The 22,808-nt window shown below is 36.8% G+C and overlaps 1 pseudogene; it reads right to left on the reverse strand.

Annotated features, from left to right (window-relative positions):
* Positions 1 to 3,816: 3,816 nt before the first annotated feature.
* Positions 3,817 to 4,514, reverse strand: LOC133763428 (protein NipSnap homolog 3A-like; annotated as a pseudogene).
* Positions 4,515 to 22,808: the final 18,294 nt, after the last annotated feature.

The following is a 22,808-nucleotide window of genomic DNA, read 5'->3' on the forward strand; positions in this document are numbered from 1 at the left end:
CTCTAAGGACATTCTACCTACTAATTATTTACTTTTTCAGTATTAAAATTAAGCTACTTAAAATCAAAAATGTTTATATTAATTGATTTGTCCTAGGTTTAGAATAGTTCCTGATACACAAACGAGATCTTTCTAAGATGAATTGATAGTGAGGAAGCAAAGACTAGGTTAGATTGGTGGGAAAGATCAAAAGGCCTTACTAAAGAACAATACAAAATGAAAAAGAAATAGCTATGGAAAAAGAAGAAGTGTCAAGCCAAACATCCTGTGGCAGAGAAGACTAGCTGGAAGCCTGGAAAAGTACTAGAAACAAGCAAGGACAGATCATGCAGTATCCTGCAGGTCAGAATAGGAAAATGGGTTATTTTGTGCATGCAAAGGGGAATTGGAGGAGAATTGTAACTTGGAAGAAGAAGTCGAGCAGTTAATATAAATTCTGGCTGTTCTATGAAAACACAGACAGGAATTGGCAAGATGGAAAGGATGGAGGACCAGTTAGGAGACAGTTTAAATATTCCAAGCTAATTATGAAAGTAACATGAAAGGGCACACCAATGGAGATGAGAGAGCTAGAAGTATTTGTGAAATGTTCTGGGGATAGAGTTGATGACATTGCTGATGGATCTCTGGGGTATGAAGAATATGTTGAACAGTGATAAACTTGTAGGTTTCTAGATCAAGCATCAGATTTCAGCAAAAACATCTAGGATTTTCAACGAGAAAAAAATCTATGACTGCGATGTAAAATGAAAGGGACATAAATGAGATAAGCCATTTGTTAAATTTATTGAATGTCTTCAAAGTCTGCTGTCTAACTCCATTAAGACAGAATACAAGTTAACTTGCATTTCTATTTTTACCCAAAGACAACATTGAGTTTAAACTTGTAGCCCATACATTCCAGTCTGTTGATGTCTCTTATTCTATTGAAGAGAAAGATTCAATGCACACTATATGCCCTTGCTTCCTCTTTTCTCCTTTTTATATGCACCATTACTTTACTGATGTTCTTTTACTCTTCCTTCTCAGAAATCCTAGTGTCTACAATGTTAACGACTTGTAGGAAAACCAAGACCTAACAAAGTGTTGAAGCTAGATTTCCAACCCAAGTCTGATCGCTACCAAACTGCTTTTATTTATACCTTTCTACTTTTCAGAAGTAGAAATATATATATATATATATACATATATATGTATGTATATATACATATAAAATATGTATAATATATAATAAATATATAAATATGTATAATATATAATATATATATTATTTTATTTGAAAGAAAGAGTTAGAGCAGAGAGAGACTATCTTCCACACACTAGTTCACCCAGCCTGGGCTGGGTCAGGCTAAAGCCAGGAGAGCCAGAAACTACATCTGGTTCTCCTACATGGGTTTCAGGTGTCAATCACTTGGATCATCCTTTACTGATTTCCCAAGCACATTAGCAGGGAGCTGTACTGGAAGTGGAGCAGCCAGGACTGTAACAGGACTCATGTTGGATTGCAGGTGATATCTCAGCCCACTGTGCCACACCAGCAGCACCTTTCTACATTTGATGGCTTGAGTTAGTCAAATTCAAAATAGCAAATAGTCCCTACATAGATGCCACTTTTGGCTTCAAATCTATGATTTCTTTACTTACATAGCACTTCTGCTTTTCATTTAGATTAACACTAAATGTGTTTGTTTTCCTGAGGGAAGACTGCCTAGACCAAATGGAAAATTAGAGGAGAACCAAGGATTAACATGGGCTGAGATTAAGGATAGACCATGTAAAGCCTTCTGAAAATACAGACCATATTATGGCCGATTTATTAACCAAATCACATACAAGAGTACTATTTTACTAAAACATTTTTTCCCATGAACTGATTTTAGAAGAGAACCTCTATTTTAAATTCAATAGGGGCACTTTAGTTATGAATAAACTGTAACTTACTACTTTGTTTTTATCTTCATTGCCTAAATGTCTATAAAAAGATATTGGATTGGAATATAATAGCTCTCAGTCTCAGGAGCATTCACTGTTTATAAGGATATTTTAAGTTCTCAGTTATGTAAACCCAAGAAAGGAGAAAAAGTTCTTTTCTTCACTCGACTTGGGATATAGTGCAACCTAATTTTATCCTTCTAGATCCAAATTAAAATGTTTCAAGTTCAGGAAAAGGTGGTTCAATGAAATTTCCATACTATGTAATTCTTTGCCTAAACCCTAGCTTTTCAGTTTGACAAAATGAAGCAAAATTAAAACTGTGTCTTAGGGGGTGGGTGTTTAGCCTAGCATTTAAGTTGCAGGTTAGGACTCCCTTGTTCCAGAATACCTGATTCAGTTCCCAACAACAGCTCTGACTCCAACTTTCTACTAATGCAGATCTTGGCAGGCAGCGGAGATGACTTAACGGAATTGGGTTCTTGCCACCCACATGGGAGACCTGGATGGAGATCCCAGCTCCAAGATTTGGTCTCGTACCAGCCATAGCTATCGAAGATATTTAGGGAATAAACCAATGGATAGAAATGTTGTCTGTCTCTCTGCCTCTGAAATAAATGGCAATTTTAAAAAAGAAAGAAAATTGTGCCTTAGGCTGCCTTCAAATTTGAAATCTCCATCAAGCAGTTAACACTTTGCCTTCTATTACATGCCTCTATTATGAGCTGTTTACACATAAAACACTCCAGTATATGTGTTTGTTAATTTTTAAAGTTCATATTAAAACACAAAATCTGAAGCCTTGGATAATGATCATAATATGCATTATTCACTGAATATAAAATAAATGATATGTACCTGAAATAATTTACATTTCATTGTCTTAAATTTAATTAATCTCCTTCACAGGCATAAGTTAGGAGTAAGGTGAGAAAGAAGATTTAGTGTTACTATTTTATAACATAGTATTTAAGTCATAAAAGTAGGATAAAGAATATAAACCTGCAATATTACCTTAACATAATCACTAAGAATATAGAATAATGGACATATGGCTTAAAATTATATTGCAACTTTAATTTTTTGCTGTTTTCTTTTTTTCAGATTGGGTATATAGGCTTTATTAGGCAAGCATTTGCATAACCATAGAGATCGCTTTAAAACAAATAAATGTCCCAAGAACTTTGTTAAATAGTGATACAAAATGGAGCCAAAATCAATAAAACTAATTATAAATGAACACATTTCAGCACATAAACCAACAAATCTCTATAACTTTTATGCCATGATCTAATTACATTTTCCTGATTATATGTGAAAATCATACTTAATATAGATAATAATGTACTTTTCCAAAGTAAAAAAAATACTTGATTTAACATTTTTATGAATCTACTGCAAAAATAAACCGCACTGAGAAAAACATTTTTTTAAATCTTAGAAAAAACAGACATGATGAAAAAGTAGATATTATGTATGACTAGTTTAAAAAGATTGTCAGGTAGGAAAATAGAAAATCATTATTTAAATATTATAAGAACACAATATAAAGCAAAAAGTTATCAAATTACACCAAGATATTCTGAAATGAATAAAAAGCCACAAGATCACAAAGTAGGTGACAACCATCTCTAGGGTGTAACAGATACTGAAATGCCATAGGGAAAATGAGCAAACTATTTCTTGAAGTGGTGGTGACAAAGGACAGAAGTGGGTTTCACAAATGCAAGAACTAAAAAAAAAAAAAAAAAAAATGCAAGAACTATAGTGAATTAACTTACCGCTTTCTTCAAATAAAAGTGAGAAACTCTTGGGAGAATTTAAGCAGCATTAGCAGACACATCTTACATCGGTTAATGAAACAGTTGATATTTTGGAAGAAAACTATTTCAATAGTGAAAATGATGCAGGAATCAGAGGCATGTTCTGCTGAACAGCTGCCACAGCTCTGGGCTCCTCGTGAGACGGATTCTCCCAGCAGCACCTCCATCCATAGTTTCATTCCACCAAAGCACATAAACTCTGTTGAGTGCTCCATAGTCTGTGTGTGAAAACACCTACTAGCTTTGTGTATCCTGAGCAACATGGGCATTAAAAACCTCTTTGAAATGCATCACCCCACAGGGCTGGGCCACCTGGTTTCATCTGAAAAGTAGCCAGTTCATAGACGCCTTCTTTTGGAGGCTTTTCCATTACCAGATAAGTAATTTCACTCTCTTGTTTATCCACAAGAGGCAAATCTGGAACGAAAAACTGCTCTTGCCATTCTTTACCTTTGGCCAAAGCTTTATGAACTTCAGTTCGAGAAGCAAGATTACCCTACTTCCAAATAGGAAACACTTTATTCATTCTGTACCAAATTCTACACTGCAATAGCCAACCAATTCAGAGAGAGCTGTGCAAAGATGAACGTTTTTCGTAAAATTTTCAAGGAATTCATTCATCTTTGAGGGTTTAGGATAATAGGTATCAAATTCATAGACCTTCGCATGGTTTTGTCTGGGGTCTGCAGCAAAAGATGAGCGCACTTGAGATGCAAATGTCCCTGCAGCTTTGCCATATACTGTTTCAGAGGACAACATAGTGAAGCCTGGAAGCGCTGAGAAAGGCTGCTAGCCTGTGTCCTGTCCTGTCTGAGACCCGCTCTCCATGGTTTCCCAACTGGAAATGAGCTTGTTTAAAACAGAATTTAAAAATGGAAGAAAAAAAAAAAAAGTTTCAGCTTACCAAAAGACATGCGAATACATGTTAAGTCCACCAGGTGGCGAAAACATGCCGTGTGCTGTTCTTGCGTCCTAACTCAAAATGTGTTTTACTATTTAGTGTTCTCTATCCAGCCATAAAGCGTTCCCATATCAAAGAGCCACCTCTTTCTAAGGCAGCGCCTGCTGGTACACAAGTTAGGCACATTATATGCAAAAGTACAATGGGATCAGGACAATCCTAAACAAATGTGATTCCCAACTATTGATAACCTCTTTGAGACTACAATTATCACTTTCACTTTATTGTTCTGGGCTCTGTCTGAATCCCAGTGCAGCGGGGTTTCTGTATTTTCAGGTGTAAATATATTTTGCAAAGTGTATTTGGAAAATCCTTTACCTGGGTCTCAGAGTAATACAAATGATATTTCCTGGTAACGATAACAAGGACAAATCAGAGGTCCTAAGAGGCAGTGTGATTTGAAGTGACTGGAGGAAACTGCTTTTTTTCCCTGTCAAAAAAAAAGAGTCTATCCTGGCCCTAACTTAGGAAGACAAAGTACCTAAAGCCCCATTTAATTATAGAATTGCTCTTTACCATAAAATATCACCTTCTATACTTGCTCTTTTAAAAAACACAAACCCTTCACGCTAACTCCTTCACAGGGGTCACACTAAATCTCATTTTACTTGAAAGGCAGAGAAATGGAGATACAGACAGAGAAAGAGATATTCCAAATGTCCACAAACAACCAGGGCTGGATCAAACCAAAGCCAGGAACCCGGAACTCAATCTGGTCTTCCCTCTGGGTGGCAATGATGCAAGAGGCAGTGATGTCAGTACTTAAGGCACGATCTGCTGCCTCGAAGGATGGGCATTAACAGGAAGCTGGGTGGGAAGTGGATTAACCAGAATTTAAACCAGGCTGTTTGACATGAGATCAGGCATGCAGCCATCCCAAGCAATATTCTACCCACTGTGTCAAATGCCTGTTCCAGCTTCCTAAGAATAAGGAGAAACATTTATCACTTTTATGTCAAGTTCTTTTGAACGACAATTTTTAAAAAAAATGTACGTGCAATGGTAGAATAAATGTAACTGCTCATATTACACAATTAAGGTGGGGACAACCCATAATTCTGAGACTCAATCTGCAAAGTGGGATTGGGCAACTGCAAATGCCATTTTAGGCATCTGAACTGGGAGCTTCTGAAAGCTGCATGAACACAGGAGAAACAAAAATCCGTAGTTCTGTAGTTTTCAGAGTATGCTCCAAGAGCCCTTAGAGTTTCAAGAACTTTACAGGGGGGTCTGTGAGATGAAAACTACTCATAGTAATATTATAATACTGTTTCATTCTCACTCTGTCACAAGTAGACTGTGGAATGTTCTAGAGGCACTATCACATTCACTGACAGTTAATGAATATATTCCCCTATTTTAAAAAGTGCATTTTATTCTAATATAACCAATATCAGCTGATATAATATAAAATAGACAATTGATTTGAGGGTCCTCTCTAACTTTTGCATAACGAAAAATGTTCCTGAGCAGAAAATATTCCTGAAACCAAAATGGTAAACTTCAGATCATGTGTAACTTTTCTGACTTTGTTTACACAGTCCATATATCAAGTACTCAAGAGCTAGAACTAGGGATTCTCCCTTCTGATTTATCACAGAAAAACAAGTCTAAATTTCCAGTAACTAATAATTGTACTTCTTCAAATGGGTCTTGGAAAATTCTCATATACAAAGCTTTCCTTCAACTTCAGAATTAAATGCAAGATTATATAATGCCAATCCAGCATTTTAGAAAGGTATTATATTCTATTTTTGACTATAAAATTATTCATATTATTTCTTTTTTCTTTTTTTTAAATTATTCATATTATTTCTAAATGCAACAGCATGTTGAAGTAAGAAATGGAAGACTAGATATAAACACCACAAAGTGAATGCATCTTAAAGACAGTGCTAAAGTTTTTGAAAAGTAAGCAAAAGATGAAATCTGCAGCACAATTTGATTTACCTAAATTAAAAATGAATGCACAAAACACAGCTCACAGTTAATACAATTACAGAAAAGAGCATAAACATGTCATTAACCACTGACTATGGGAAGAGAAGAGATGACAGTGCGGACCTATAACAAAGAGAATGAATAAAACAAGATCTTTCACAGACGCATAATAATGACGTGCCCCAAAGACTATGAGCTCACACATATACTGCTGTCACAAAAAGCAGAACAGTAAAACGTTACCAGTAACACACCGTTAAGAGATGACCTGTAGAACATTTTCATATTCATCATTACAATCTTTATCTTTTCCCATTTTTCCTGGCTAAATAATACATCTTATTCTATACTTTTTCACTTATACAATTAATACTTGTCTTGGCAAACTTCCTCCCATGCAGTCTCACCCACTTACAGTATTTTATGAAAATGTAAATCATTTTAAACCATTCCCAAATTGGTAATGATTTGCTTCTAATATTTGCTATTTTAAATAACAGTAAGAATACATACACAGTTGGAAGCCTATTTCCCTGGAATAAATTCCATTAACCAGAATTTGTTAGTACAAAGGAAATAAATTCAGTTAAGCGGCTTGTTATAAATAACAAAATTGATTTTCAGAAAGATTGTATCAATGTTACACTACCACTATCAATGTAAGAAAGAATCTGCTGTTAGATTAACTGAGAATCTACCTGTCTTTTTGTCAGTCCAGTTTGATTAGAAAAACATAAAATCACATTCCTTTTCTTTTTTTTTTACTTTTATTTAATAAAAATAAATTTCCAAAGTACAGTTTATGGATTACAATGGCTTTCCCCCCATAACTTCCCTCCCACCTGCAACCCTCCCATCTCCCGCTCCCTCTCCCATTCCATTTGCATCAAGATCCATTTTCAATTCTCTTTATATACAGAAGATCAATTCAGTATATATTAAGTAAAGATTGCAACAGTTTGCACCCACACTGAAACGCAAAGTGTAAAATACTGTTTGAGTACTAGTTATAGCATTAATTCACAATGTACAGCACATTAAGGACAGTATTCAACTTATCTGATTACTACTGAAGTCAAATGTTTTGTCCTGGGGGGAGGTGATCCAAATTTTTCTTCTTGTGAACAGGCACTTTTTTTAAAAAAAGATTTATTTATTTATTTATTTACTTATTTATTTGAAGGGCAGAGTTATAGAGACAGAGGAAGAGAGAATGAGTGAGATCTTTCACCTGCAGTTCACTCCCCAAATAGCCACAACAGCCAGAGATGGGCTGATCTGAAGCCAGGAGCCAGGAGCTTCTTGTACTTCTCTCACATGGGTACAGGGGCCCAAGCATTTGGGCCATGCTCCGCTGCTTTCCCCGGCCATTATCAGGAAGTTGTATTAGAAGTGGAGGTTCTGGGACACAAACCAGTGTCCATATGGGATGCCCCTACATTTTTCTTAACACAATATGTGAAGACACTGTTTTATAACCAGGGAATTCTGATATATTAAAGAAAAGGTTAATTGCTTTTTAACTGGCCATATACAAATCTTGATAAAGATGACAGTGCATGTTGTCCAGTTTTAGACAAAACCTTTGTCTTCACATTTAGAAAATTGTTTCTTTAAAAAAAAAAAAACTCTTTAAAAACAAAAAACACACCAGTTCTTTCTGTTTTCTACTGGATCCAGTCTCTGTCCATCTCTCTGTCCCTGCTCTTTGCTCTGGGAGGCTGACCTTGGCAGAATGCATCACCTACTCTCTGTTCTTCTCTGGCTCCTGGTTATGTTTGGTCAACAAGGGTTACCTGCAGGTGGTCTGCGCAGAAGACAGAAGTTGAGGCATGTGGACCCTTCATTTCTTACCTGCTTCACTTACTTCTGGCGTGGTTACTTAGACTGCAGCTTCTGTTTAACAGCTGCTTTTCATGGTCCAACTCTCAGCTGGGCTCAGGAACTTTGGTTTCTTTCCTCTAGGTTGCTTGGTCTCCAGAGCTAATGGACTCCTTTCAGTCTGTAGGTGTTCAAATAACGCTTTCTGGTTGTTGTGAAGCCAGGAGTGAAAAATGCAATCCAGGTCTCCAATGTGGGTAGCAGGAACCCAGACACTTTAGCCATCACTACCACCTCGCTAGGTCTGCATTAGCAGGTAGGTAGGTATTGAACATAGACACTCTGATGTGGGATCTGGGTATGTTAATCACTAAGCCAAATGTCTACTTCTCAAAAGGTGGTTGCTTATTTGTAATATAAGTGAATGGGTGGTGTCGGGAGACAGGGTTGCGGTTCAGAGAGCGGGGTTGAGTTAAAGAGAGTGATATTCCATTTACTGGTTCATTTCCCTCAAATGTCTGCAAAAGTCAGGGCTGGGCCAGGCCAAAAGCAGAAGCCCATCCAGAACTCCATCCAGGGCTACCCCATGGGTGGCAGGAACCCCAGTACTTAGGCCCACCATGTGCTGACTTCTCAGGATGCATTAGTAGGGAGCTAAATCAGAAGTGGAATAGCAGGGACTTGCAGGTGTCACATAACTCACTGCACTCAGGTGCATAACTCACTGCACCACACTGCCTGTCCTTAAAACTATAACCTTCTTCTTCCTTACCTGTCTTGTCTGAATCTCCATACACACTTAATATGCATCATGGAGCTGATGTCTTTCTGCTGAACACGCCAAATTTATTCCCCAATGTTGCATCATTCCTCAGCAAGTTCTCTTTCCAGTTTCTAGGACTATTTCACAAGACTTTTTCTTTCCCAAAAATGAAACTAAGGTTTGAAATGCTACTCTCTTCCAATTTCCTCTTTCAAGCTTTGAACACACAATGATGGTTCCTCTGTTTTTTTTTTTTTTTTTTTCATTTTTATCATTAGTTTGGGGACTCAATCTAGTGCAATCTAGTGCTTATGTCTTGGCTATCTTTTAATTTAGGAAATGGGTCTTATTGTTTTATATTCTTTACCAAATGGCACTGAATATTTCTAACTGTTCACAAATACATTTTTAGCTAATATAATAAATGATTTAGCAAATACATAAAATAATGCTATGTGAACAAAAAAAGTTCCCTTATAAAAATTAATAAGCATTTTGCAGAGAACTTAGGATGTAAATTCATACTTAGTAAAGTGCATTGAGTATGTGACTTAATTTTCAAAACTACATAAGTTGGTACTTTATTTAAAGTACTTCACAAGGGAAATTTTCTAGTCCTCAAATGCAGTGAGAACCACACACATTATTGGTGTGAGTATTCATATGGAAATGGACTAGCATAATCTGGAGGCTGTTCACTGGAGTTAGGATTTGAGATTCAAGTGAGATTCACAGTGAAAGTTTCTAAAATATCACACTTAGTAAGCCTAAATGGCTTTTCTTTAGAATTCCAGAGCACATATGAATGTGTGTTGTGAATCTGGAGGGTACAAAAGGCTTTCAAGTGCCACTGAATCGGGATTCAGCTCAGTTTCAACGAGATTGCTACAGCCATCAGTTTCTGCAGCCGGCTCTCACAATTTCCTAAGCAGCTTTCACAGCTGCATGGCAAAATGCTGGAGGGCTCACAGGAAGCACAGCTGTGCTCCCAGACACAGCTGTGCACTAGAGCAATTACTGGGTGGGGCTCCACCCATTGTTACTGGCCCAAACTAATGGGACTTGCTAACTTGGTTTGTATGAACACAGTATCTTTGAGGTTAGTAGCAAGGGGCATCAATCCACAAAGTTGTATTATAAGCCATCCAACTACAGAATGGGACTGAGTTCATTTTATCTGTTTCCCACACAATACACACCACACACGCACACTTGCTCTGCTTTGTTCCATGTCTTTGTGGAGTCAATCTCATTGGATTATCATGTGAAACAAACGACACTAGTTTGAGTTTGCATTGACCCTGAAGGGAGCTTTACACACTGATCAGCTATATTTTTTTAAAGGAAGGATAAAGAAAGCTTAATCTTTCTATGTATGTAACCAAGAAAGCACAAACTAAATGGATTTGGATAATAACTACTAACTCAACCTTTAAAGAACAACTGATTCAGGATATCTCTGAATCAACATTCATTCAACAAAATATTTCCTATGCATGTACATTATGCAAGATATTTCACAAATAAAGTTTAGATTTCTTCCATTGTTAGGGGAAAATCACTAAAAAGAAGGCTGGTAAAAATACTTTTTATATTAGTGGATTTAGTCTGTGTAACTTCATGAAAAATAGCTTTTAGATTCATTTTTATATGTTTTAAGCAATGTTATTTAGGTTTCAGGTTAAACATTGTTAACATCTGTGCTACTACTAATGTTAAAAGTCATATATGGTATGCCTGATGTTTACAAAGATTTTTTTTAATATACTTACAGGTTTACTTTATTCTCAAACTTGCATTTTAAAAAGCAATAAAATAACACTATTTTCTTAGGTTAAGAGTTTCCTTAATGAGAGAATGCCAAATACCTTATAAATTCTCATATTTTTTATCAAAATCTATTTAATACCTACTTGATATAAGGGTAAAATAATACATATAAGTCCAATTACCTAAATGTCAAAAAGGTAAGTAGAAATACTGGGTTGACTGGAGTTGAAAATAAAAGCTAGGCCGGCGCCGTGGCTCAACAGGCTAATCCTCCGCCTTGCGGCGCCAGCACACCGGGTTCTAGCCCTGGTCGGGGCACCAGATTCTGTCCTGGTTGCCCCTCTTCCAGGCCAGCTCTCTGCTGTGGCCCGGGAGTGCAGTGGAGGATGGCCCAAGTGCGTGGGCCCTGCACCCCATGGGAGACCAGGAGAAGCACCTGGCTCCTGCCTTCGGATCAGCGCGGTGCGGCGGCCATTGGAGGGTGAACCAATGGCAAAGGAAGACCTTTCTCTCTGTCTCTCTCTCTCTCACAGTCCACTCTGCCTGTCAAAAATTAAAAAAAAAAAAAGAAAAGAAAAGCTAAATACTACATTTTTCTTTTAATTGGTCATCATTCCTCCACTGTTTCTCAGAACGCACTTTGGGTTCAATAATACTAAATTTACCTTTCTGTTCTGTGCACTCCTGCCCCACTTGCTTTTTATTTGAGGGGCACAAATGGTGCTCGGTATGAGACAGCTGGTACATGAAACTATGAAGTTAGGACACATTTGGCCCAGGGGTTAGGATGCTCTTAGGAGACCACATCCTATTGGAGTGCCTGGGTTCAAATCCTGGTTCCCTTCCCAAATCCAGCCAATTCCAGTCCCTTCCTAATTTCCTGGATGGCAGAAGGTGATATTTCAAGCATTTTGGGCCCTGCCACCCACATGGAAGACCAGGTTGAGTTCCTGGCTTCTGGCTTCTGGCTTCTGCCTGACTCAGCCCTGGCTCAACTGAAGGCATTTGTGGAGTGAAACAGCAGATGGGAGATCTCCCTGTCTCTGTCTCTCTCTGTCCCTAGGCCATTCAAACAAATAAAAATTAAAAAATAAAATTTTAAACCTACAAAAAGAGGTCTGTATCAGTTTACCTATCAATCTCTGTGCAAAGAGTTATGCAGAGAGTTTTGTTTTAAAAATCAAATCAATTCAAAAACAGATTGACAGTAACTAGAAAAATATTCAGTAATATATACAGAGAAAACACTCATTTGGCAATGCCCACATTTTATATGTCTCAATTGACATTAGCATTTTTTTCTCTATTCTGTACACACATTTAGGTAATGTTGTCATTATGAGTTCATCAGCTATTCCATTAACAAAAATATTCTCTTTCCTGCTTTTTCCTGGCAAAGGCTTCCTTCCTCCTCCCTTCCCACATATGTACTCTCCCAGTAACTAATCTCTACAGCTCTGGCAGTAAGAATATGAAATGTTTAGTGTGAGATTTAAAAGAAAGATGGAAGCATAAGTGCCAGTCCTTGTGCTCTAAAGCACAGAATTAAAATCATATATCACTCCTTCCTGCAAAAGTCTTTACTCATTAAATTTATTTTCAACATAACTATCTGTACTAGAAATAACCATGTTGCTATGCATTAGAATGTAGATGAGATTTGAAGAGCAGACTTGTATACAACTTTAGCAATAACTTAAACTGCAGACTGCTCCACGAACATGGCATTAAAAGGATGGATATCTTGACACTATTGAAAAAAAAAACAAAAACCTCGAACTTTTGCCCCTCTTTCAAACTTATGATAGGCAATGATGATGAAGGTCAGCAAGGAAAAGGGAGTGTTTCTTACTAGATCTTTCTTTCGATGGAAAGAAAAGAAAACATGTAGAGCCAATACTCCCCACTCAAAACCCTGGCGAACAATGGGTTAATCAAATAATTAAAGCCAGTGGAGAATCTAGGAATTGTAGCTATGTGTGGCTCCACAATTAGTATTAAGTATTTTCCCATTTTGATTACTGGATGCTCTGGGAACATCATAGAGAAAAACTAAGACTTCATTTCAGTAAAATCCCAAAACAAAAACAAACTGTAATATAACTTTCTAAAGGAAAGGAATAGCAAAGACATAAAATAACTAGCAAATGAGGCAATGAAAAAAATCTTCGACTGGCATGTAGTACTTGGCCTAGGAGACAGAGGCTTGGGGATTTTAATTAAAATTTTCACTAAGAAGAAAATATATACATCTGTTTAGAAACAAAAACCAATTTGCTCATCGTATATGCAGAAGGGTACTCCTTAAAGTTTGTGGAAAATGGAATTAAAAACAAATTTATTTTGGTGCAAAATAATTGAAATATATGTTTTAAGGCAGATCTTTACCATGAGCCTCCGGTCAGAAGAAAGCAAATGCACTGGTCCAGAGAATGACTTAATTCAAATGGTTCCATCACCTACATATTTACTTTACACCCTTTCTTTAAAAAACCAGAAAAAAACTCAAGCAATTTAATTAGCATCCACAGAAACTTACTGGACAAAGTCAGCATGTGTAAATCAAGCCCTACATTTTTTAAAACTCTAATCGTTAAGGGTAACTTCCAGAGATGAAAGTTTCCAGCCAATTCTTTGCATCTTTCACCCTAATTCATCACTAGTTTGCCAGCCACTATTAAAACACTTTCACATCTAAATGTAAAGTCCCATATCCTGACATTGATCCAAGTGCGGAACTCCTATTGAAGTCGATGAGAGTGTTGCACAGAAATCAATGACAGGATATGGACCTCAAGACTGGACCATCTCTCCCCTGGAACCTTTTTTCATTGACACTCAGAAATTTGAGAGTACTACAAGAAACAGGATATATAAAGCCGAACATTTGTACTACGAGTTCCATGGTTCTCTGCTTCTTCTCTGGCAAAGTTTTTAATGGGTTGAATGCCAGTTGGATTTTACAAAAGGGCAGGGGGCACCATACCACTGCCAACTTCAGCAGCGATGCGCTTGACTGGAATTTCATCTCTCTCTATGCAGGTGAGCAGGCCTGGTTTACACAGCTTCTGTTTTGGCACAGACACCACCTAACAAACTGAGCAATATTTTTTTCCAGCTCTGACATCTGAATTGGCAATCATAAAATATTTTACAAAGTATATTTTCTATTCAAAATGAAGGATACTGAACATTTTATAGTCTAATTTCTAATAGCAAACTGTTTAAATTATTCTGTCATGCCATAAATGTGAGAAATAATCCTTTATATTTAAATTTAGTCTTTCTTCCAGCAAATGCAAGCCTCTCATGTAGATGATTCTTTCATTTTTACAATCTGTCTTGAATACTATTTCCAAGGATGTTTAAGAAAATTCAAATATATGAAAACAAACTTAAATCTGTTCCTTCCTTACCACCACTGTTACATCTCCATTCGTTTTCCCTGCCTATATGAGGGAAAGAGAGAGCTGCAATATGTGTTTGGTCTACTTCAAGTAATAAGTCAAGGACTGACTTTTTTTTAAGATTATTTATTTATTTATTTAAAAGAGTTACACACAGAGAGAAGGAGAGGCAGAGAGAGCAAGGTCTTCCATCCACTGGTTCACCCCCAAACTGGCCGTCAATGGCCGGAGCTGCGCTGCTCTGAAGCCAGCAGCCAGGAGCTTCCTCCCCCCACCGGTCTCCCACGAGGGTGCAGGGGCTCAAAGACTTGGGCCATCTCTACTGCTTTCCCAGGCAGGGACTGACTTTGTAAAAGGACCATTTTGATTTGTTTAGTTGTTTATAATAACAATATGTATTTAAAGTGAACAAACCAGTTACTTACCTTGGTCTAGGAGTACTCCTCAAAGCCTCTCATGTAGATCTTCAGGCCTCACCCACACATACTGAATTAGAAACTGAAGGTAGGGCCTAGAGACTTGTGTTTAACAAGTCATACAGGTGATTCTAAAGTGAGCTAAAATTTGAGAAGATCTACACTTCTAACAAGTTCCCAGAGAAAACTGATTCTGTTGGTGTAAGTTGAAGAATCACTGGTTAATAGATCTTAAATGTATTGCAGATAACAAAAATCACATGAGAGTCTTTGAGGAGTGCACTCTCCATGTGCCCGCAGCCCTAATTTAAATCGAGGAGCTCAGGGTTGGGGGGGAGGGGTAGAATGTGGGTCTTCTTTTAATGAACATCACAGGTAATTCTGATGAAACTGATGGAACAATGTTTAAGAAAAACTACCCCTGAGTTCCTTCTAGCTGGAACTACTTTGATAAGTCAAATCAGGAAGGCTAAGACTAACAGCTAAAGGACAGAAAACAGACACCAGGTTCAGAGGCATCTCAGAGGTACTGAGAAGGATTGCTCTGGGCAGGTAACATTTTAGATTATGGGAAGAACAAATGATCAGACCACCTACCATCCTAGAAAGGTGCTTTTGTTCCTTTGTAGTTATAGAACTGTCTATTTGTAATAATAAACACAATGTCTACATTGACAATAAGCAACACAATAACTGTTCTATCAGTTTTTAAACTCATCATTATATTTATCAGGTTTGACATATTTTAACACTTTTGATTTGGGACTCTTTCTTTGAGGTATTGCAATGGTTGACTACCTCCTTACTATCACAAAGAAATCCCAGAGATGGAGAACTCAGTAAGGTTTATAAAATCATGTTTAAGTATTTTCATTAAGTATCTACCTGGCAACCCATATTTCAGAAACAAGATTCTATACATTTAAGGATTATAAAACCTAATGCTTTTTTTAAAAGTTGTTTTATTTATTTGAAAGAGAGAGACAGGGAGAGGTTTACCATCCACTAGTTCATTCCCCAGATGGCTGTAACTGGGCCTATCTGAAGCCAGGAGCCAGGAGATTCTTCCATGTTTCCTATGTGGCTTCAGGGGCCCAAGCCTCCACTGCTTTCCCAGATGCTTTAGCAGGGAGATGAATCAGAAGTGGAGAAGCCGGGACTTGAACCAGCGCCCGTATGAGATGCCCGACTGCAGGCGGAGCCTTTACCCGCTATGCCATAGCATTGGCCTCTTAATGCTTCGAATTCATGATCCACTGTTTTGAGAAAGATTAATGCACATGAAAATATATCCCATCCTAGGGAATTAGGAAACCATGCAACACTCTTATCACCATAGTTCTTCACAAGGGCACCATTTGTTAAGGACCACTGTTTCTCAATTAATGGTGAAATAAAGGTTTTCTTCCAAATTCAGAGCACCAGTTTTTCTGGCAAGTTAAAGGAACACTGGCACAAAATTTTCTGTGTTTCTGTCTGTCATTTACAAAGTTGGAATGCAGTGAAATTAGATAATTTCTTTTTTTATTATTATTATTTTTTATTTGACAGGTAGAGTTACAGAGTGAGAGAGAGACAGAGAGAAAGGTCTTCCTTCCATTGGTTCACCCCACAAATGGCCACCAACGGCCGGAACTACACTGATCCGAAGCCAGGAGCCAGGTGCTTCTTTCTGGTCTTCCACGTGGGTGCAGGCGCCCAAGCGCTTGGGCCATCCTCCACTGCCTTCCCGGGCCACAGCAGAGAGCTGGACTGGAAGAGGAGCAGCCGAGACTAGAACCCGGTGCCCATTTGGGATGCCGGCACCTCAAACAGAGGATTAGCCAAGTGAGCTATGGTGCCGACCCCAAAATTAGATAACTTCTAAAGGAAGTTCTCATCAAACTCTAAATTTTTCAAGATTTATGATATAAAACTATAAAATTGACCTGAATGTCTTTCATATGGAAAATTTCACAATGATTCTAGTTTGTATTTAAAATTGAATTGCTATTATAAATTATTTTTCATTATTCTCTTAAAACACCTTCATTTTTCTTTTTATCTAAAAAGAAAGTATTCTTTTGTGTTGACCATTTATTGACATTCTTCATATCAATTATGTAGTAATTAGTTTTTTTCATTAATCAAAAGATCAGGTATCAGAAATTAATTTCTCAGATTATTTGTATATTTTTCATATACTACATAAGTTTCTGTGACTACTATAATTGCATCCCTTTATAATTGGCAGACATTAATTACTGAAATTGTACTAGAATTTCGATATAATTTTGTATCAGAGTTACATGAATACTGAGTACATTCATCATGTTTAGAATACCAATGAAGGAAATTAATTTCCAGCTATTAAAATATGCAAGAGTTGTATTAATATGATAAGAAGGAGATATGCAGATTCCTGAACCCTATGTCACAAGTAATATGTCCATGTGTGTTCAAGTACATTAACTCTAGAGCACTCGTCTTCATTCACCAAAATTAATCTGCTTGTTTCTTACAAGTGCTGGAAAGAGTAGAGGAAGTCAAGAATGAAATAATAAAAAATATCCAGTAAAGAACAGAACTACAGAGTAACACATTTGTCTTCAAATAGCTCAACTTTCAGACACCTTTAATTCTGCAGTTCTTCCAAATACCCAGGTTTATAAATGCAGAGGCATTTTCAGCTCCCTACGGCATTTTATAGATTCAGCCTCTAAGTCTCTTGTTAGACCCAGATTTCTTTACTTGGTGTCCCTCAATGACTTTACAGGCTCTGTAAACCTACTAAAAATGCACTTGGATTGCACACTCTTTATGGACACCCTTTCTGAGGTATAATTTTTATCATGTTCTCAAAGAGCACTGTCACCTTTAAAAAGTTTAAGAGCCATGAGGAAAACATGTAGTATTTGTCTTTTGGGTACAGGCTTATTAACTAATAGAATGCAAAAAATGTAATATATATAAGTGAAATTGATATTTTGAAAACTGATTATTGTTTATATACTTGTCTCTACTGTTGAGGAACAATGTTTTTTTTTTTCTTACTATTTGTTGAATACTTAGTGGAGGATTAATCTTATGATTATAAAATATCTAAAAATGTCACTGTAAAATTTTTTTAAAAAAAGAGCCATCAGTATAAACCTTTTAAAATTCCACTGTCACTAAACAAGTCCACGTCCAGTGGTCATTCCACTGAACATTATGGTTCCGCCCAGCTAATCTCTTTGTTTCAGTTTCTTGTCATCCTAATCTATCCCATATAGGGCCAACAAAGTCATCTTCCAGAGGCTCCTAATCAGCCATGTTGCGCCCTTGTTCACCAACTTTTGGGGCTATTCCATTGGCCACTCAATAAAGCTCAGAAGCCTTGAGTGAAGACACCATGTCTTCTTAAGGTTTGTATTCTCAGCAAACACTTACTCAAAGGATTCTTGCTTTTGAATTTTCCTGATGTCAGAGACCTTATGCACCCCAGCTGTAAACTCTTTCCAGTATTAGTTATCATTATTTCCTTTTAGGAAATCTATGCTAGAACCAGTTCACTCATTGTACCTCCTATCAATCCTCTGAACACAATCAATGTTTTTTTTTATTTTTTTCTGTTCATCTGTTCCACATACTCCTTCTCCCTTTATTTTTGTGCTTTCTTGGCCTATACCCACTCAGGAAATTTCTTCCGGAAATATTATCTGTTCTTCAAGAGTAAAATGAATGCTCCTTTGTGCGTTCTCTTTGTGTGTTTCTTCTCACATCTGTCTCCTTGTGAGAAATATACCATCTCTTCTTGAAACATTTTATTTGCAATGTGGGATTTACATCTTATGAGCATGTAGCATTAAAATAATTTTAATATTGAATACATTGCTTATACAATTTATATTTTATAGAAGACTATATATACTATTTAAGCTTGGTTTTATTTATTTGTCTCTTCCCCACAATGCCTTAGCAGTCTTGCACATCACAATATTCAGTAAGCTTTTGCTTAATAAATGAATGAAAGAACACTGAAAAAAGTTGTTGGTTTTTTAGATGACTCAGATTATAAAAAGCAATCAGTTTTCATTTTATTGGTGGAGGAAAATGAAGTTCAAAGAGGCAGAGTGAGTGGCACAAGGTCCCAGAGCTAGTCTTGTGGTCTAATGGGCTGGAGCTTGGATATTTGGATTTGACCCAAAACTTCGGCCCACCATCACACAATTCCTGTTTTGGACCAAAAAAATGGCATTCTTTTTTTTATTTCAAGAAACTATATTCTTGTTGATTTTATAGTTCCAAATATTGGCTTTCCCACTTGCTATCAGTGTGACTGAGTATTTAATTTATTCATTTATATATTGAAGACCCATGTTTAGTGCTATGCTCCTTTACAGCTATGAAATATGAATTGTTTTGTAATTGCTCTTTCTCTCCAGCAAAAAGGGTAACTTTCCCCAACTGTCCCCAGTTTCACAATGTCTCCTTTTCCGTGCTATCCTCTACAGGAACACTGGTTATCAATGCCTGATGATGTGTAACAGATAAGGTCAAAGATTTCACACATGAGAAATCAGGTAATTTATTTGATAAAGGCAAAAACTTAATTTTTAAAACATGTATGAGTCTTTAAGGCATTTAAAAAAATAAATAATGGATGGGGAGGCCTAGCTGTAGAGATCTGATACTTAAATAATGTGGTCCTTTACAGAAAGTTTCTGTATGGTTATATATGGTTCTTCACTGTGACAAATATCTATAGCAAAATGTAGTCTAAAACCAAATAGTTCTGACTTGACTTCAACTATCAAAAATGAAACTATTTCTCTTTCATTCTTTTTCATTAAGATTTATCTATCTGAAAGAACAACAGAGAAAAAGAGATCTTCCATCCACTGATTCATTCCCCAAATGACCACTGAACTATTTGGGAGCAGGTTAAATCAGGAGCCAGGAATTCTATCTAGATTTAACACATGGATGGTAGTAGCCCAAATTCTCTTAACCATCTCCTGCTGCTTTCCCAGGCACATTAACAGGAAGTTGGATTGGAAGTACATTTGCTGGGATTTGAACCAGCACTCTGATATGGGATGCTGCATGACAAACAATGGCTGATTCCACTGTGCCACAATGCTGGTCCCTCTCTTTCATTCTTAACATTCTGAATATCAATAGAAGATCATTCTTCCCCCTGCACCCAAAGGGTTAAATGAAATCCACACTAATTTTTGTACCTTTTCTACACAAATGAACCATGCACATAACAAACATGAACTTAGTCCATTCTATTTACACTGTCTTGGCCACAAAATGCATTGTGTTTCCTGCCAACTTACACATTCCATCCTAGAAGGCATTCTCACTCACTCAATTCTAATACAAAATTCTCAGTGAAATCTGGCATTACCACTCAGTGTGTTTTATAGTTCTCTGTCCCATAAAGTTCTTTATTTTAGTAAAGCTTATGTGAGACCTTTGAGGCTTACAAAGTTTCACATTCCTTTTTTGATAACAATTGTTTGTCATATGCATAGTCTTCAAAAGAACATGCTTTACCCTCTTTAAGCACAGCAACACTAGTCAGTAAAATATGGTTCATGTTCTAGTAAGACAGTAGCAGAATCCAATAAGGAAAAGTTAGTAGGTGAGATGAGTGCTATAAATAAACAAATTGGCCCACTTATTAGCCAGGAGACAAAGTGAATCCCTTTAAGAGCTCTAGATTTAGCAAACGGAACAAAATCCCATGCTTTCTAAATTCATTTCACAAATTTATTACTTTCTCTCAGGATGCATTGATTTTCAGTTGACTTGATATCAGAGTCTCTAAATCAAATATAACTTATTATGCTTTTCTGTCATCTAGAAGTCCAAGCAAAACAATAATAGGTGATCATAAGGGAAATTAATCCTCAATGTCATTTAAGAATACAAACTGCCTTCTAAATCAAAATGCTGCCCCATTCATAGTAGGTATTCTGCAATTTTGTATTCTTTCAGAACAGTAAAAAACAATGAAAATAAAGTAATTACTCATTAAGATTAGGTGGTATTTATGCACACATGGGCTTCCTATGGTTCTTTTTGTACACAAACACATAGACATATATATATATATATATATGGATATGCTTGCTTTGTACTCTTTAGAATATAAATCTATTTATATGCATGTGTATATGAATATATCTATAATACAATTTATTTTATATGTGTGCGTGTATATATACACACACATATATCATGAGCTGCACAGAATAAATTCAACATTTAACATGTTTTGTCAAGCATCTGCAGAAATAATTAAATATTGGATTTAATTGTCACATTAATAAAAAGAAGAAATGAATCCAAATAACATCAGTCCAATAAATCAGCCAGGATATGTACTTTATGAAAGCCCCTAAGATACGTTCTTAACGCAGATATAGTTTGCATTGTACAAAAATGAGCAATTTACTTTAATTCTACCAAGATTTCAGGTAAATCCATCAAATTCATCCATCAAGATTTGGATTTTGTTTTCTTCCTGTATAAGGAAATCTGATCCTATCTTTCGGAATAAAGTTAGACAAGTAAATGTAATAAATAGAAACAATAACATATAAGTAAAACTTCCCAAGTCACACAAATTGTAACTTTTTTTCTTTTCTTTCTTTCTCTTTTTTTTTTTTTTGACAGACAGAGTTAGTGAGAGAGAGAGAGAGTCAGAGAGAAAGGTCTTCCTTCTGTTGGTTCACCCCCCAAATGGTCGCTACGGCTGGCATGCTGCACCTATCCGAAGCCAGGAGCCACGTGCTTCCTCTTGGTCTCCCATGCAGGTGCAGGGCCCAAGCTCTTGGGCCATCCTCCACTGCTATCCCAGGCCACAGCAGAGAGCTGGACTGGAAGAGGAGCAACCGGGACAGGATGAGGCACCCCAACCATGACTAGAACCCAGGGTGCCGGTGCCACTGGCAGAAGATTAGCCTACTGAGCTGCAGCGCCGGCCAGCAAATTATAACTTTTAATTAATATCATCTTTACACAAACCCTGGGAAACAAAGGGCAAATGGGAACTAAAGGAGATGTAAGGAACCCAGAGAATATAGTGCCAAATGAACTGACCTCAAATGCTAAACAGCTAAATTCCTAATGATAAGTGTCCTACTTCAAACCAAGTACGAGTAAGGCAGCCTTCACTTAGCTTCAGGTCGTTCAGGGCACCTAAGTCTAAAAGACAAGTGGAACTGAAAACTGAGTAAAAGGTAAAAGGGAGAGTATGAGGTATGACAACAGTGATATATAAAAAATTCAAGGATTTCAAGGATGACGGGCATTAATTTTAATTACTTAGAAAAGAGGAACTATTGAGAGTTTGTAAGCAAAGCAGAAAATAAATTGCACTGTGAATTAATCTATAGAAGGTACATACAGTGAATTACCAGGGGCAAGTTTAGAGCCTGAAGGCTGTTGTCCAGTTAAACAAATGTAAGGAAATCGGGGCCTACCCAGAACCACAGCAACTGGAACTGATACACACCAATGAATGAAAGGATGACACAGTACGATATACTGTTCATGACTTCACCACAGTGGAATATATTTAATCCATACTTCCAATTTTGTCATTATAAACTGAGAATTCTATGGGAATTTGGACTGGGTTTATTTAGCTTCAAATTCAGCTGATAAGCATGTTTCAAAACAGAGGTAATTACAAAATTTTATATTATAATTAAATCTGCTTTAATTTTATATTGGATGCACATAATGTAACAAGAATATCAGATTTCAAGACATATTACAGGGCAGTTATAACCAAAACAGCATGGTATTGGTACAGAAACAGATGCATAAACCGATGGAACAGAATAGAAACACCAGAAGTCAATCCAAACATCTACAGCCAACTTATATTTGATCAAGGATCTAAAATCAATTGCTGGAGCAAGGACAGTCTATTCAACAAATGGTGCTGGGAAAACTGGATTTCCACGTGCAGAAGCATGAAGCAAGACCCCT

Source organism: Lepus europaeus, chromosome 1 (genome assembly GCF_033115175.1).
Source record: "Lepus europaeus isolate LE1 chromosome 1, mLepTim1.pri, whole genome shotgun sequence".
NCBI lineage: Eukaryota > Metazoa > Chordata > Mammalia > Lagomorpha > Leporidae > Lepus > Lepus europaeus.